This window comes from Mustela erminea, chromosome 9, assembly GCF_009829155.1.
Source record: "Mustela erminea isolate mMusErm1 chromosome 9, mMusErm1.Pri, whole genome shotgun sequence".
NCBI classification, from domain to species: domain Eukaryota; kingdom Metazoa; phylum Chordata; class Mammalia; order Carnivora; family Mustelidae; genus Mustela; species Mustela erminea.
The window spans coordinates 10,949,544-10,964,236 of record NC_045622.1 but is presented as its reverse complement, the minus strand read 5'-3'; positions in this window follow the sequence as shown (position 1 = coordinate 10,964,236).

Below are 14,693 nucleotides of genomic sequence, written 5' to 3'. Positions count from 1 at the left end.
TTAATACCAAGAATTACCAGACTTTATAATATCACCTATCAGTCTGGTAGGAATGCTTTTTAATATAGTTTAAATTTCCCTAATAAAGAAGTTGACCAAACTTTTAATATTTATTGACATTTTCAAGTTTCCTCTTCTGTGAAATGCCTTTTCTCATGTTTTCCCCATTTTTTATAATTTTTTTTTTTTAAAGATTTTGTTTGAGAGAGAGAGTGCATGAGAGGGGTTAGGATCAGAGGGAGAAGCAGACGCCCTGCTAAGTCCTTTGACTTGATCCTGGAACTCCAGGATCATGACCAGAGCCGAAGGTAGACAGTCGCTTAACCAACTGAGCCACCCGGCAGCCCTAAAATTCAGTTATCTGGTAGGAATTTTCTCTCTTTACTGGATATCCGTTTTTGTCAATTATAGGATTTGCGATTACCTTCATTCAGTTTGTGACTTGTGTCTTTATTGTCTTTATGGTAGCTTTTGAGAAAAGAAATTCATCTTTAATGTAATTGAATTTAACAATCTTTCCTGTTATACTATGCTTATGCGTGTCTTTATGCACGCATGCACTTTGTTCTGCTTTTGGCAAGCGTATGTGAGTGTAGTCTTGTTTAAAACTCTTCCCTATGTGAAAAATATGGAGATATTTTCCTAGAATTTATTTGTGTATGTTGTGAAGTAGGGGTCTTGTTTCATTTTTTAAAGGATTTTGTGTACCTACTAAAATAAGATGATTTTTCTCCCTTAGTATGTCATTATGCCAAATTGCTTGATATTTTAACGTTTGTTAAGTTATAAGCTTAACAACCCTTGCTTCGTAACACTCAGGCCAGTGGTTTATATGAGCCATCTTGTATTTTAAATATAGTAAATACCTGTGAACTCAACAAAGAACTAGAAAACATTTTTATACACCTATGTGATCCTCCTCCATTCTAAAACCCCAACCCAGAGTATTTCCTGAATCTTATTATATATGGATTATATATACATAAACATGTGTGTGTGAACACACACACACACACACACACACACACACATACAGTTGACTACTGAACAATGTGGGGTTAGGGGCACCTACCCCCTCCCAGGTAGTTGAAAATCCTTGTATAACATTTAATTATCCCAAAACTCAACTACTAACAGCCTACTGTGGACCAGAAGACTTACCAATAACATAAACAATGCGTATTTTGTATATGTATTATATACTGTATTCTACAATAAAATAAGCTAGACAAAAAAAAGAAAATCATTAAAAAAATTTACAGCACTATGCTCTATCGATACTATAAATTTATGTCACCTGTTTATAAGATGAATCATCTGTCATCACATCAATGCTGTCTTACATGATGTAACACTGTAGATGTTATACATATTACTAATACTAGATATAAAAAGTGAAAAGAAATTCATAGTTATTTACAAGTAGAACGATTCATGCAATGATAAGAATATGATTGCTTTATGGTAGACTAATACTTGATACAATCACTTCACAGTAGCCTTGCCTATACACTAATGAATGAATCCTTATAAAATTTCATGGCATACAATATTACAGTATTACAGTCATATTCATGAAACAGTATTGGAAACACTACTACATTTAAAAAAAAAAAAACCCCACTTACCTGGAATGAAAGGCTAAAACACAATTTCCCCAATTATGAGAGATATTGTACGGCAATACAATTCTTTGAAAGATAAGTTATAAAACAGTAAGAAAAGGAACACACTAGCAATTATATATTAAACATCACTCACCTGATGCCTATCTAAGGATAAGCTATCCACTTCCACACAAGTCTTGCACGTGAGTCTACACGACGAATACTTGGGCGATGATGACCCCAAAACACCTACAGTTCTTGATTTCACACACAGACACACACACACACACACAGAACAGATAGGTTTATTAACAAATCGGCGTAGTAACAGCATGAGGATTTACTAGTCATTAAGTGGAGGAAGTGGGTCATCAAAGTCTTCAACCTCATCATCTTCACACTGAGTAGACTGAAGCAGAGGAGGGGTTGGTCTTGGGGTGTCTCACGGGTGGCAAACGTGGAACAGGTAGAGATGAAAGTGGAGGCAGACACGTCATGATGTAACATTACATAAATACATCATAAATTCTGACTTTAAGAAATATTTATTTATTATTTGGAAGACAGTGTGTGGCGGAGGGACAGAGGGACACAGAATCATCAGACTCCCCGCTGAGCACAGAGCCCGAGGCAGAGCTCGATCTCACAATCTCCTGACCTGAGTCGAAATCAAGAGTAGGGACGCTCAACTGACTAAGCCGCCCAGGAGCCCCTTGCTGACTTTTTTCATTTCTCTAAAAACGCTTCCCTCAGTACCAATCCTTCCAGCATCTGCTTTAGTTTCAGCACTCATGTCAAAAAAGGGTCCGTACCATAAAAGAAGTCAAAAGCAATCCTCAATGATCAGAACACCTCTGCCAGATAGTCTAATACCAATTTTTTTTTTTCTGGCACTGTTTCTGCCACGTCTTCTTTCTTAACGTCTAGCACTGGTTCAGAAACACTCATATCCATCAAGTCCTCTTCTGTTAATTCTCTGGTGTGGTGTCTATTAGCTCTTGAATTTCTCCAAGATCCCTTATCTTGAAAATCTTGAAACCTTTCTCTCTCACACACAGATATTTTTTTTTTCCACCATATCCACAATCTCTCTCATAACCTTCTTCAGTGGCTCTCTGTCTTAAGTCCTATGAAGTCATGCACAACATCTAGATAGTTTTCTCCAGCAGCAATGTATTGTTTTGGGCTTGATGGCTTTCATGGTTTTCTCTATAACAACAACAGCATCTTCAAAGGCATAATCCTTCCAGACTTTATGATGTTCTGCCAGGTTGACAATCCTTCCCATAGAGTACCATGTGTAATGAGTTTTAAAGGTCCTTATAACCTCCTGATCTAGAGTTGAATTAGAGACACTGTTTGCAGGCAAGCAGACCACTCCAATGCCTCCACTGTTAAACTCATGGGGTTCTGGGTGACCCAAAGCAATGTCCAATATTGAAAGGATTTTAAAAGACTGTGTCTCACTGGCAAAGTACTTCCTGACTTCAGGGACAATGCATCGAGGGAACAAATCCAGACTAAATGTCGAAAGCTGTTATTGTCCAGACATTCTTATTGTGTAACTAGAAGACTGGCAGCTGGTTTATACCTTTTCTCTTTAATGCTCCCTTTAAAGGTTAGCAGCTTTATAGGTAAGGGCAATCCTGATCACAAACCCAATGGGATGTGCACAAAACAGTAAAGTTAACCTATCCCTTCCTGCCTTAAATGCTGGTGCTCAGTTCTCTTCATTACCCATAAATGCCCTTTGTGGCATTAAAAACAAACAAGCAGAAAAAACCACACCTGCTCAGGAAGATATCCTTTCCCCTTAGTGATTTTCTTACAAGTGTCTGGAACCCAACTGCTGCCTTTTGGTTGGGTAAAACCTGCTTCTCCTTTTAGTGTGACATTTTTTTAAGCCAAAACCTCTAATATTATCAAACCATCCTTTGCTCACATTAAATTCTTCAGCTTTAGATCCTTCATTTTCCTTTTACATTGTCATATAATGGGGGCACCTGGCTAGCTTGGTTGGTAAAGCATCCAACTCTCAATCTCAGGGTCGTGAGTTCAAGCCCCACGCTGGGCATGGAAACTACTTAAAAAAAAAAAAAAAGTTGTCACATCATGACTTCCCTTTTTCTCGAATCATATTAGAATCTACAGATACGATTTTCTTACAACGATCCTACACCCATATGAAAGCTGGACTTTCATTATGAGACAAAAAGTTATTTCACAAAAAGAGAAATATTTTTGTGCCTCCTGGTGTACCCGGCCAAGATGGCTTCACAAATTTCCCTTTTTTTTTTTTTTTTTTTGGAGTCATCTTTATAGTGCACTCATTTATCTTGAAATAACAAGAAACCACAGCTGCAGACCTCAATCTACGGTACATATCGAGCAATTCAACTTTCCCTTATAATGTCATGACTATTCTCTGCTTCTTGGGAACACTTCCAGCATCGCTAAGGCACTCTGTATGAGTCCCATGGTGTTATTCAAGGTTTATGGTAGTGCACTAAACATGCAGAAAAATATGTAAGAACCAAAAAGATCACTTTTTATTGTGCTATGCAATTTAATGGAAATTGCAGAGAGGGGATTAGTATTATGTGGCATTTAAAGCAGATACTTGCAACCCTTGAACCTCCCCCAAGAGCAACAGGAGGTGGTCACAAAATTACTACAGTAGGACAGCACGTATGGCAGTTAATTTTCTGTAATTATGACAATACTGCATCTTTTCATTTAACATTTCTCAACGGCGAATGGCACGATGTATAGTCTCTAAATGTGTGCACAAATTCTGATAAATTTTAACTTTTTATAGTAGATTTGTGCCTATTTTGTGGCAGTAAATGAAAGAACAGACTAATATCAACATACATTTTAGGCATTTATGACCTATCTTTTTTCTTAATTTTTTTTTTTTCTGTATTTCTAGGCTATATGGTTCCTATACAGGTTTTTTCAAATTGTCACAAATCTCCAAAACAATTTTCAATATATTTATTGGAAAAAAATCCACATGAAGTAGACCCATGAAGTTCAAACCCATGTTGTTCAAGGGTCTTGTGTATGTATGTCATAAGATGGAGTGACTTTTACTACATTTATACCCAACAAAATTTCATGAAGACTAATTCCTATTGCACAGGGCAGGGCCATAGGTGGGTGAGGCATTCTCTAAGGTAAAATGAATGAATGAAATGAAATAAAAATAAATTAAAAAATATATATATATACATATATATGTATATGTATATATATTCAACTCATTGAGAGAAGATTGTTAGAGGAAAATTCATGGCGCCAAATATGGACAAGTAAAAATGAAAAAGAACTAAGCAGAACTGAAAGTGTAAGCAAGAAAACACACCCAAAGAAACTAAAAGTGAGAAAATAATAAGGGTAGGACCCAATATAAAACAATAAAATTATACAGAAATTTGTATAGAAAAGCAGTCATGGTGCCAGAAGCCCCTTCTTTAAGAAGTCTATTATAGACAACTTCAGGAAAGTCTGTTCAACAGAACAATAATAAAACACAAGTAAACAGAATATACTTAAATCTAGGGACAAATCATACTCATCATAAAGATTTAAACATTCTACTGTAAGAAAAACTATACGTAATTATACTCCAACTGAAAGCGTACAAGACAGAATTGACAAAATATGGTAATGACAACGTTAGTACTCTATGAAGTGGAAAAACTAAATACACCAATTAAAAGAAACGGAATTAGTAATCTGAAAAACAATCTCTTGGAAAAACTTTTCCCAGAAGGTCTGACAGGAGAGTTCTGTTGCACTGAAACAGATAAGCTCTAATTATCCAAAATTAGAAAATCATGATAGATGTCCATTTTTCAGGGTAAAAAAAAACTTAAAAAAAACTGATGAAGACAACACAGAAAATTATGGGCCAATTTCACTAACAAAGTTAGAAGCAAACATAAAATATCAGTGAACAGAATCTAGCTGGAAGTTTGAAAAATAACCCTAAAAATACTTTCATTAAGTATTTATGTTATTAAGAGTTTATTCTATCAATATAAAGATGGTTTAATATCAGAAAACCCATAAATGGATTTTACCAGAGAAAAAGTCAAGAAAGAAATACATGATTATTTCAGAAGATGTAGAAAAGACATTTGATAAAGTTCAATATTTAACTCTCACTTTTTTTTCTAAGGAAATAAAAAAGAACTGAATTTAACTTTTTGATAGCTATGTATTAATGACCTATAGAAAACATCATAATTAATGGAAAAACATTTGATGCATTTATTTTAAGGTCAATAACAAGATAAAAGCCACCACCACAGGTGCAGTTCAACATGGCAAAGAATATTCTGGCAATGTAATAAGAAAAAGAAATATGCAAGAGATTATTATTATTTGAAGCTGACTTTATAATCCACATAGAAAACCCAGGATAATCATCATTCCATTAAAAGACCTTATAAGAAATTAAGACCTAGTATAATACTGGGATCAAAACAAAACAAAAGAACAGTGACATAGAATAAAACCAATATAATAGAATTAAAAACCCAGAAACAAATCCTTCTATATATAAAAAGTTGGTGTGTGATAGAAGTCATATCACAAGCCAGTGAGATATGATGGGTTATTTAGCAAATAATGATGGAACATTGGTGCACTCCATAGAAAAAATAAGGTTGAATCCTTACGTCCCTTAATCTTCATATGTGGACTACAGATTTATTAGACACCAAAACATGAAAAGCAAAATTAAGGTATAAAGTTAATAAAAGGATATCTTTATAGAATACCTTCATGATCTTAAGATAGAGAACTATTTCTCTATCTTATACAACATTCTCAAAGAACAAACCTTAAAGAAGAAAAGTGAAAGACATTACAATAACAAAATTAAAGTTCTCTGTTTAAAGAAAGTCAGCAACACGCAAAGTCAACACATGGATAGCAAATGGGGAGGAGATAATTGAATGAAAATCATTGGATGCCTTGGGTGGTTCAGTCATTAAGCGTCTGCCTTCAGCTCCGTCATGATCCCAGAGTCCTGGGATGCAGCCCCGCATAGGGCTCCCTATACAACGAGCTCCCTGCTTGACAGGAAACCTGCTTCTCCCTCTCCCTTCCTGTGTTCCCTCTCTCACTGTATCTTTCTCTGTCAAATAAATAAACAAAAGCTTTTAAAAAAAAATCATTAAGGAAAAGACCGAAAATCTCAGGTAAGTGGAAAAAAGATATTAATAAAACTTAAAAAAATAAAAAAAGAAACAATACTGTAAGAAACAAAGACATGCTTAAACTCATATTTGGAGAAATGCAAATTTCATAAGGAAATATTATTTTGTCCATAAAATGGCAAAAATTTTAAACTCCTACAAACTCAAGTACTGACAAAGATCTCAGAAAATGATAATACTGGGGGCACCTGGGTGACTTAGTTGGTTAAGTGACTGCCTTCGGCTCAGGTCATGATCCTGGAGTCCTGGGATCGAGTCCCATATAGAGCTCCCTGCTCAGCGGGGAGTCTGCTTCTCCCTCTGACCCTCCCCCTTCTCATGCTCTCTCTCTCTCTCAAATAAATAAAATCTTAAAAAAAAAAAAGATTAAAAAAACAAAATGATAATACTGTATTTCTGGTCATAGCTAAAAACTTCTATAGCCATTATAAGAAACTGTTGTCAGTACTTAAAAAAAATTAAATATAGAGATAGCCAATGGCCCAGAAAGCCTACTCCTAAATACATACTTTAGAGAAAATTCTAAAGAAAGCTACCACACACAAAGTTCAAATACCATCCATATCAAGTTAAAACAAACATGCAGCACCATACACATTAAGAATTAAAAAGACAGAATGGAGGAACATATATTGTTATAACAGAGAGTAAAGAGTTGGACACAGCAGTACAGATGGGAAATGCCTTAATATAAAACAAAGGGTTTTGCATTAACCAATAATAATGGGCCATGAATAAACTGAGAGGTATAATTCAGTAAATGTGGAAACTGAAAAGAAAAATATCTTCATAAAAATCTGAGATAAAAACAAACCTCATAAGCCTTTGAATGCATATACTTGTGAGCTTATTAAAATTCTATTATGGCTGGCCTTGAACTAGCAATTTTGGTAGCAGTTCACTACTGCTAAAAATAAACAAAATAACAATAAAAAAGTTAACTTAAAAAAAAAAAAAAAAAACAAGCAGCCAGCCATTCAAATAAAGAGCTATGTGTTCTTCCATGCTCATGGAATGGAAGAACAAATATTGTTAAAATGTCTTTGTATCCAAAACATTATACAGATTTAATACAATCCCTATCAAAGTATCAACAGCATTTTCACAGAACTAGAACAAATAATCCTAAAACTTACATGTACCAAATACCAAAGCACTCTTGGGGTAGGGGAGAGGGGAGCAAAGCAGGAAGCATCACAATTCCAGATTCAAATTATATTACAAAGCTGTAGTCAAAACAGCATGGTACTGGCTCAAAAAACAGATACTTAGGTCAACGGAACAGAAAACTCAGAAGTGGACCTACAACTGTATGGTCAACTAAACTTCAATAGAGGAAAGAATATCCAATGGAAAAAAGGACAGTCTCTTCAACAAATGGTGTTGGGGAAACTGAACAGCAACATATGAAAGAATGAAACTGGGCCACTTTCTTATACCATACACAAAAATTAATTCAAAATAGATGAAAGACCTAAATGTTAGCATGAAACCAATAAAATCCTAGAGAACACAGGCAGCAATCTCTTGACTCATTGCCCACAGCAACTTCTTACTAGGTATGTCTTTTGAATCAAGAGAAACAAAAGCAAAAATAAACTGTTGGGATTTCATCAAAATAAAAAGCGTCTGCACAGCAAAGGAAACAAAATTAAAAGGCAACCGACGGAATGGGAGAAGATAACTGCAAATGGCATTTCTGATGGAGAGTTAGCACCTAAAATCTATGAAGAACTTATAAAACTCAACAAGCCACAAAATAAATAATTCAACAAAAATTGGGTGGAAGACACGTACAGACTTTTCTCCAAAGATGACCTACGGATGGCCAACACGCACATGAAAAGATGTTCATCACTTACCATCGAGAAATCCAAATCAAAACCACAACGAGGAATCACCTCACATCTGTCAGAATGGCTAAAATCAACAACACGAGAAACATCGTGTGTTGCCAAGGATGTGGGGGAAAAAGGAACTCTTGCACTGTTGGTGGGAATGCAAACTGGTGCAACCACTGTGAAAAACAGTATAGGGGTTCCTCAAATTTTAAAATAGGACTACCTATGATCCAGTCATCACACTACTTGGTATTTACCCAAAGAATATAAAAACCTGGAGAATTAAAAATAAAACAAAAAACAAAAGGATTACATGCACCTCTGGGTTTACAGTAGCATTACTTATAATCGCCAAATTAAGGAAGAAGCCCAAGTGTCCATCGACTGATGGGTAAAGAAAAAGTGGTGTATCTACATACAACAGAATGTTCCTCAGCCACAGAGAATGAAATCTTGCCGTCTGCAACAACATGGATGGAGCCAGAGAAGAATGCTAGGTGAAATTAAGTCAGAGAAAGACAAATACCATATGCTTTCACTCATTGGTGGAATTTAAGAAAGAAAACAGATGAACATATGGGAAGGGGGATAAGAAAAAAAGGAGAGGGAAACAAAAGTGACTCTTAATCATGTATTTATATTCTGATTGCTTTATCCACATTAAAAATATATATACAAGAGTATTTGTATTATAATCATAATCCAAGAGGCATTTTGACAACCTTACTAAAACATAAGTCTGTTCAAAGATGATTTGGTGTCACCTGTGACTCACCTGCTTTAAAAATTTTATGGTAAGAGAACTACATTTTGAAGCCACCGTCACTGGGCAGCCTACTATATATTCAGATTCACATAGAAAAGAAATAGGCATCAATGTATTATCAGCGGTCTTTTCTATACAGTGCAGTGATTCTCTAAAATATTCACCCGTTATTTTAAAATCAGGAAAAAAATGACATACAAAATACATAAAAAACAAAGGCTATGTCAAAAGACAAGGGGAAAAGCAGCCCTAGTAAAAGCAAACCAGTGACCTAGAATTTCCCATAAATCAAGTCCTATCTTAAAAAGATAGCAAATCCAGAGAACACTTGTAAAACATTAAAGTTTTCTTCTAAATTTACTTAGCTGGCCTTCTGATTACAAACCCATTTTCCCAAAGCTTCGATGCTAGAAAAAGCAATGCCCCATATAGTACACATTAATACAGTATCTTGCTTACTAGAGAAAAAGATCCTGATGTAAACTGACCAGCATTCAGAATCCCACCAGGCCCTTGTGTGTTTGCCTGGAGTAAGTTCCTCCTTAAGGGACTGGGCTACTGTTGGTGCACGAATGAAACCAGATTTCTGGGTCTGTAACCCAGAGGAACCTAAATCTGTGCACCCCATCAAGCTATTGCTCTCAAGTCTCTGGGTTGACCGGTCGACCATCATCCACAGTGATAACCAGCTTATTCAAGATCACTTTTTACTCTGCAATAAGGCATTTTAGTATGCAATAATGATTTGCCAGAATTGAGGCTATAAAAATCTTACGACTCATTCACGCATTCGTTAAGCAGATACTTAGTACGGCCCCATTCAAAGAACCTGGGGTGCTCCCTTCTCCTTCAGCTCACTATCCAAGTTGACACTGACAGTTCCAAGAATACAACTAAATTCTTTGCTACCTCAAGTCCATAGTTTTCTATGCCTCTTCCAGCCTCCTTCCCAACTTTCTGGGCCAGACTAAAATGTCTAATCAAGACAACGTACACTAATCATCTTATTTAAAGTAGCCCTTTCTCCTCCCTCAACACGACCCCCCCTTGGTCTTCACCATGGCACCTTCTTATTCAATAGCACAATTATTGTTTTATTTCTATTGTGTTTGTCTTGCTCACTAGAACATGAGGAGACGGAACTGTGTAAGTCTTGGCTAGATGTTCAATTTTTAAAAATACTCGGCACACAGGATGCTGGGAGAAGATGGCGGAGGAGGACCAGACTCATGTCAGTCACCCCACGGACACAACTACATCCGAACGTGATCTGAGGATCGGCAGAACAGATCTTCCACAGCTAGTTGTAGAGAGAAGGCCCAATGCAAGAGGGTAGAAAGGCTGAAGACACAGTTAGGAAGCAGAGCCCTGGTGCAACTAAAGGGGACAGACTCCACACAGGGCACCTCCAACCCTGGGGACCCAAACTGAGAAAAGGAGTCTCCCTTATGTCTGGTTTTGAAAACCAGCAGGGCTAAACTTCAGAAGATTTCAAAATCCAGGGGCTTAACTTGGGAAAGGGGCAGGTGAGAGGAAACGGACGCCACCCTTAAAGAGCTGGTATACTAAATTAATCAGCCCCAGACACAGCACAGAGGCAGCAGTCTGAAAGGTGCCCGGGATGCAGGTGAAGATTACCCAATCGCAGCGCGTGTGCCGACGGGCAGGGGTCCACAGTGGCTCTCTCTGGGAACAAAAGTGCTGGTGGGTGCCATTTTTCTTGCACTCACCCCACCTGTCCTGCTCCCCTGCACACCTGCCCCACCCAAACACATCTTGGCAGGTGCCCCTCTAAAGCAGCGCCTGCCCTGCCATACTCTTCAGGGGGGCCTGGCCAGAGCCATTACCCCTCCAAAGTGACTCCTGTCCTGGGGCTGGGGGAGAGATAACCCAGCGTGCCTACAGTCCCTCCAGCTGTGCCTTTTAGTTGGCTGTGGAAGGGGCAAGGTTTGTCATCTGTGTGCCTGAATGGTAGCACTGGTGGACTGCAGGCTACTCGGCTGAGTACCAGCCCCAGCAACCAGTGAGCCCAGAGCAGCCACAGCTGGGCTTCTCTGGAGCACAAGGAGCAAACCCTGAAGTGTGCACCCCCAGCAGGTGAAGGGGGTCATTACTGTCAGCTGAGCTAAAGGCCAGCCCACCAACAAACATGCCCACGGCACAAGTATCTCAGTCAAAACAGAACTTGTGCGGGCAGCCCACACAGGGGATACCTCTGGAGTGCCTGGTTCTGGTGACCAAGGAGGGGATTGGGCTACAGGGCAACACAGGACCTCTTTACACAAGGCCACTACTTTCCAAAGCAGGAGATGGAGCTGACCAACCTAATACGTAGAAACATATACAGCACTGGACAAAATGAGAAGACAGAGGAGTATGTCCCAAATGAAAGGACAAAAATCAGATCAACAGAGAATAAGCAATTAAGTCTGATAAACAGGTCAAAGTAATGGTCACAACAATAACAGATTTGAGAAAGGAGCAGATAAGCTCAGTAAGAACTTCAACCAAGAGCTAGAAAATATATAAAATAACCAGTCAGACCTGAAGTGAGACTTGAAGAATACAATAACTAAAAAGAAAAATGCACTAAAGGGAATCAAAAGCAGATTAGAGGCAGAAGAACAGATCAGCAATCTGGAAGACAGGGTAAAGAAGAGCAACCATGCTGAACAGCAAAAAGAAAAAAGAAGGATTTAAAGAACTGTGAATAAGTTAAGGGAACTCTGTGACACCATCAAGCACAGTATGCATTATAGGGATCCGAGAAAGAAGGGGGAAACAACTTGTGTGGGGATGTAATAGCTTAGAACTTACCTAATCTGGGGAAAAAAGGAGACATCCAGGTCCACGAAGCACAGAGAGCCCCTAACAAGATGAACACTAAGACACCTAATCATTTAAATGGCAAAAATTAGAGAATCTTAAAAGGAGCAGAAGTAGCAAAACAGCTATATTCAAGGGAATTCCCATAGGTTTATCGGCTGATCTTTCAGGAAAAACTTTGCAGGCTAAAGGGAGTGGCAGGATATATTTTAAGTGTTGGGAGAAAAAAACCCTACAACCAAGAGTACTCTGCATGGCAACATTATCATTCAGAAGTCAGAGATAACAGAGTTTCCCAGACAAACAAAACTTCAAGGAGCTTATCACCACCAAACCAGCCTTACAAGAAAAGTCAAAGGGAAGTCTTTAAATGGTAAACAAACAAACAAAAAAGGACAAGTAGAAGAAACTATGATGAAAAAAAAATTCCACAAGAAAGAGCAAACATAAAGATAGTATCTTAATCACTAATCACAAGTAAAGCCAGATTAAAAAACAAAAGTAGTAAAAGCAATTATATCTACAAAAATCAATGAAGGGATACACAAAATAAAAAGCTATAAAACATTACATCATACACATAAAACATTGGAGGGGAAGTAAAAATTCAGTGTTTTTAGAGTATGTATGCACTTAAGCAACCAGCAACCTTACACGGGATGTCACAAATGAGCCCAATGGTAACCACAAATCAAAAACCTGTAATAGATGGACAAAAGTGAAAGAAATCCAAGCACAACACTAATGATAGGCATCAAACCAGAAAGGAAGAGAGCAAATGAAGAAAGGAACAGAGAAGAACTATAAAAATAACCAAAAAACAAGTAACAAAAAGGCAGAGTTCACACTCCTGTTAATAATTACCTTAAATGTAAATGGGCTAAATGCTACTATCAAAAGACATAAAATGACTGAATGGACTTTTAAAATGACTGATTTATAAGTTCCATAAAAGAGACTGATTTTACTCCTACAGACACATACTGACTGCAAGTAAATGGATGGAAAAAGATATCCCAGGCAAATGGAAGGAAAAATTAAGAAAAAGACCAGAGTATGAAAAACAATCTGAGGGTTTTGAAGGGGCGGGGGGTGGGAGGTTGGGGTACCAGGTGGTGGGTATTATAGAGGGCACGGATTGCATGGAGCACTGGGTGTGATGCAAAAACAATGAATAATGTTATGCTGAAAATAAATAAAAAATAAATTTAAAAGAAAGAAAGAAAGAAAGAAAGAAAAAGACCAGAGTAGTAATAATTATATCAGACAGACTATTTTTTTCTCAAGACCTATTTGTTTTAGAGACAAAGAAAGTATAAGTGGGAGGGATAGAAGGGGGAAGGAGAGAGAGAGAGAGAGAGAGAGAGAGAATTTCAAGCAGACTGCACACTGAGTGTGGAGCCCATTGTAGGGCTCAATCTCATGACCCTGAGATCACAACCTGAACCGAAACCACAAGTCAGTCACTCAACTGGACTATGCCAGCACCCCACCCTAGACAAAGCAGACTTTAAAACAACCACTGTAAAAAAAACAAAACAAAAAAATAAAAAAAACAAAAACAAAAGCAACAACGACTGTAACAAGAGACAAAGAAGGGCATTACATGTTAAAGCAATCAATCAAATAAGAAAATAGCAATTATAATTATCTATGCACCCTACACAGGACCACCTAAATATATAAAGCAGATATTAGTAGACATAAAGGGAGAAATTGAGAGTAATGCAACTATAATATGGAACTTTAACACCCAATCTTCATTAGTGTACAGATCATCCAGACAGAAAATTAACAAGAAAACTGTGGCTTTGAAGAACATATCAGACTAGATAGACTTAAGAGATACATACAGAAAATTCCATCCAAAACAGAATATACACTTTTCAAATGCACATGAAACATTCTCCAGAAAAGATCATATGTTATACCACAAGTCTCAATAAATTTAAGATTGAAATCATATCAAGCATCTTTTTCAGTGAAAATAGTATGAAACTAGAAAATGGTTAAAAGGGAAAAAAATGGAAAAAACAAACAGGTGGAGGCTAAACAACATGACCCTAAACAACCAGCGGGTCAATGAAGAATTGAAAAAAGAAATTAACACACGAAGACAAATCAAAATGAAACACTCCTTGGGACACTGGGAGAGTAGTTCTAAAAGGGAAATATAGAAGAATACAAACCCACCTCCAGAAACAAGAAAAAGCTCGAATTACCAGTTAATCTTACACCTAAAGGAACCAGAAAATGAAGAAACAGCCCAAAGTTAGTAAACAGAGAAAATAATGTAGAGCAGAAATAAATGAAATAGAGACAATAAAATGTTTTTAAAAATCAGTGAAATTATGAGCTAGTTCTTTGAAAGAGAAACAAATGTGATAAACCTTAACTCAGTCTCATCAAGAAAAAAAGAGGA